We start from the raw sequence: 4,749 nt of genomic DNA, 5'->3' as shown, positions 1-4,749 counted from the left end.
ACATGTGCTGATGAGTGATAAGGCTTGCAAGTGCTTCCAAATTCTTATCTATTTCACTGCTCATAGATGAAAATCTGGAATGTTTTCATTGGGTCATATTTCAAAGACCCTTTAAGGTATCAGGCTGATTCTAACAGGAAATTAAAGCCTAGAGGTTGCTGAATCCAATGAATGGGACAGGGTCACTCTAGGTACATGTGCTGATGAGTTATAAGGCTTGCAAGTGCTTCCAAATTCTCATCTATTTCACTGCTCATAGATGAAAATCTGGAATGTTTTCATTGGGCCATATTTCAAAGACCCTTTAAGCTATCAGGCTGAATTTAACAGGAAATGAAAGCCTGGAGATAGCTGAATACAGAGCATGGTGCACGGTCACTCTAGGTACATGTGCTGATGAGTTATAAGGCTTGCAAGTGCTTCCAAATTCTCATCTATTTCACTGCTCATAGATGAAAATCTGGAATTATTTCATTGGGTCATATTTCAAAGACCCTTTAAGGTATCAGGCTGACTTTAACAGGAAATGAAAGCCTGGAGATTACTGAATACAGAGCATGGTGCAGGGTCACTCTAGGTACATGTGCTGATGAGTTATAAGGCTTGCAAGTGCTTCCAAATTCTCATCTATTTCACTGCTCATAGATGAAAATCTGGAATGTTTTCATTGGGTCATATTTCAAAGACCCTTTAAGGTATCAGGCTGAATTTAACAGGAAATGAAAGCCTGGAGATTGCTGAATACAGAGCATGGTGCAGGGTCACTCTAGGTACATGTGCTGATGAGTTATAAGGCTTGCAAGTGCTTCCAAATTCTCATCTATTTCACTGCTCATAGATGAAAATCTGGAATGTTTTCATTGGGTCATATTTCAAAGACCCTTTAAGCTATCAGGCTGAATTTAACAGGAAATGAAAGCCTGGAGATTGCTGAATACAGAGCATGGTGCACGGTCACTCTAGGTACATGTGCTGATGAGTTATAAGGCTTTGTAAGTGCTTCCAAATTCTCATCTATTTCACTGCTCATAGATGAAAATCTGGAATTATTTCATTGGGTCATATTTCAAAGACCCTTTAAGGTATCAGGCTGAATTTAACAGGAAATGAAAGCCTGGAGATTACTGAATACAGAGCATGGTGCAGGGTCACTCTAGGTACATGTGCTGATGAGTTATAAGGCTTGCAAGTGCTTCCAAATTCTCATCTATTTCACTGCTCATAGATGAAAATCTGAATGTTTTCATTGGGTCATATTTCAAAGACCCTTTAAGCTATCAGGCTGAATTTAACAGGAAATGAAAGCCTGGAGATTGCTGAATACAGAGCATGGTGCACGGTCACTCTAGGTACATGTGCTGATGAGTTATAAGGCTTGCAAGTGCTTCCAAATTCTCATCTATTTCACTGCTCATAGATGAAAATCTGGAATGTTTTCATTGGGTCATATTTCAAAGACCCTTTAAGGTATCAGGCTGATTCTAACAGGAAATGAAAGCCTGGAAGTTGCTGAATCCAACAAAGGGTGCAGGATCACTCTAGGTACATGTGCTGATGAGTTATAAGGCTTGCAAGTGCTTCCAAATTCTCATCTATTTCACTGCTCATAGATGAAAATCTGGAATGTTTTCATTGGGTCATATTTCGAAGACCCTTTAAGGTATCAGGCTGATTCTAACAGGAAATGAAAGCCTGGAGATTGCTGAATACAGAGCATGGTGCAGGGTCACTCTAGGTACATGTGCTGATGAGTTATGAGGCTTGCAAGTGCTTCCACATTCTCATTGATTTTAGCGGAACGCAAGGGGCTAGGGACAAGGGCCCGACTGTTCCGAACAGCCCTCGGGGAGCCTTACAACATATGTCAGTACCAGGACCGTAGCCCCTTGTTTTCGGCGGATGAAAAAACGTAGCCTCTGAGGGGATATGACCCAGGATGCTCAAAATGCATTTAAGTCGAGGGCCTCGATCCAGACATCGCCGAAAGGTCTCGCCGAGCCGGAGTCGGCCATCTTGGAACCAACGCCTACTCCTTTGCAGTCAGGAGCTAGGGGGCGTTAAATGTTCAATTCCGCTACCTTTTCAAGTGTCATAAATCACGGACCAAAGCACTCAGAGATGTGGTAGGGGCACCAATGGAAAGCTTGCAAAGAGTTCTATCACATATGTCTCCACCCAGCAGGTGGCGCCCTTCTGGGGCCAACTCCGCAACGCAAGGGGTTACAGGCCTGATATCAGTGTTGTCCCGTAGCCCCCTTTCTGCCCATCGCAACGGTGCCATGCGGGTCACTCTAGGTACATGTACTGATGAGTTATCATAGTGCTTCCACATTCCATATTCCACATTCCATTGGGTCATATTTCAAAGACCATTTGAGGTATCAGGCTGATTCTAACATGAAAGGAAAGCCTAGAGGTTGCTGAATCCAACTAAGGGGACAGGGTCACTCTAGGTACATGTGCTGATGAGTTATGAGGCTTGCAAGTGCTTCCAAATTCTCATCTATTTCACTGCTCATAGATGAAAATCTGGAATATTTTCATTGGGTCATATTTCAAAGACCCTTTAAGGTATTAAGCTGATTCTAACAAGAAATGAAAGCCTAGAGGTTGCTGAATCCAATGAAGGGGACAGGGTCACTCTACGTACATGTGCTGATGAGTTATAAGGCTTGCAAGTGCTTCCAAATTCTCATCTATTTCACTGCTCATAGATGAAAATCTGGAATGTTTTCATTGGGTCATATTTCAAAGACCCTTTAAGGTATCAGGCTGATTCTAACAGGAAATGGAAGCCTAGAGATTGATGAATCCAACGAAGGGTGCAAGGTTACTCTAGGTACATGTGCTGATGAGTTATAGGGCTTAACTTTTCAAGGGTCATAAATCATGGACCAAAGAACTCAGAGATGTGGGAGGGGCACCAATGGAAAGCTTTCAAAGAGTTCTATCACATATGTCACCGCCCATAGTGCTTCCACATTCCACATTCCACATTCCATTGGGTAATATTTCAAAGACCATTTGAGGTATCAGGCGGATTCTACTAGGACATGAAAGCCTGGAGATATGTGAATCCAACAAGGGGTGCATGGTCACTCTAGGTACATGTAGTGATGAGTTATCAGGTTGGAGAGTGATTCCACATTTTGGCACTCATTCCTTAAAAATCGGGAATTTTTTCATTGGGTCCTACTTCAAAGATTGTTTAAGGTATCAGGCTTATTCCATTAAGAAATGAAAGCCTGGAGATATGTGAATCCAACAAGGGGTGCAGGGTCACTCTAGGTACATGTAGTGATGAGTTATCAGGTTGGAGAGTGATTCCACATTTTGGCACTCATTCATTAAAAATCTGGAATTTTTTCATTGGGTCCTACTTCAAATATTGTTTAAGGTATCAGGCTTATTCCATTAAGAAATGAAAGCCTGGAGATATGTGAATCCAACAAGGGGTGCAGGGTCACTCTAGGTACATGTAGTGATGAGTTATCAGGTTGGAGAGTGATTCCACATTTTGGCACTCATTCATTAAAAATCTGGAATTTTTTCATTGGGTCCTACTTCAAAGATTGTTTAAGGTATCAGGCTTATTCCATTAAGAAATGAAAGCCTAGAGATATGTGAATCCAACAAGGGGTGCAGGGTCACTCTAGGTACATGTATTGATGAGTTATGATAGTGCTTCCACATTCCACATTCCACATTCCAGATTCCACATTCCACATTCCAGATTCCACATTCCAGATTCCAGATTCCATATTCCAGATTCCACATTCCAGATTCCACATTTTTTCATTTGGCCATATTTCAAAGACCATTTGAGGTATCAGGCTGATTCCAAAACAAAATTGAAGTTTGGAGGCTGCTCTGTCAATCAAGGTATTGAATAGGAGGTATATCAACAGCTCAAATTTTAGAGCCTGAGTTTTGACCTGGCGTCAATTGCAATGGAAAGAGCATTAAAAATTGAGAGTTATAACGTTTAAATTGTTGTAATCAGATGCAATATGGATACATAAGAGCCATGAGAATGCAGGCAAAAAAATGAATTAAAAAGATTAGAAAGTGGAAGGCCTTCCATATTCTCACCTATTGTGTATAGCGCCCCCTGGTGGATGGCGAAATATTGCATGGTGAGCAATCTTGATGAAACTGGTATCAAAAAATGCGGAAAAATGGTACGAATTCAACGGTGCAAGAATGAAAGCTCTACGTAATTCAGGGAATTTTTAAAAGCCAATTAAAAATATTCCAGAAATTGAAATGAGACCACTTTGGGGCTCAGGAGCCCAAGAGAAACATTTCTAACTAGGTCCCGTCTCTCTACGACCTTCCTAAAAAATGTGGAAGTAGTTAGGGTTACCCCTAATTAGGGTTAGGGTTAGGGGTTAGGGTTAGGGGTTAGGGTTAGGGTTAGGGTTAGGTAAGGGGGTGATAGCCACGATCATCAAGTGATGATCCTCAACCCTGTGTTGGCCGACATTGTAAAGCCGTATTCGCAATTTCACCTCGCCATTGTAAAGCCGTATTCGCAATTTCACCTCGCCATTGTAAAGCCGTCCTCGCAATTTCACCTCGACATTGTAAAAGCCGTCCTCGCAATTTCACCCGCCATTGTAAAAGCCGTCCTCGCAATTTCACCTCGACATTGTAAAAGCCGTCCTCGCAATGTCTCCTCGCCATTGTAAACCCGTCCTCGCAATTTCACCTCGACATTGTAAAGCCGTCCTCGCAATGTCTCCTCGC

This window comes from Perca flavescens, chromosome 9 (assembly GCF_004354835.1).
Source record: "Perca flavescens isolate YP-PL-M2 chromosome 9, PFLA_1.0, whole genome shotgun sequence".
In the NCBI taxonomy this organism is placed as follows: domain Eukaryota; kingdom Metazoa; phylum Chordata; class Actinopteri; order Perciformes; family Percidae; genus Perca; species Perca flavescens.
This window is presented reverse-complemented; position numbering follows the sequence as displayed.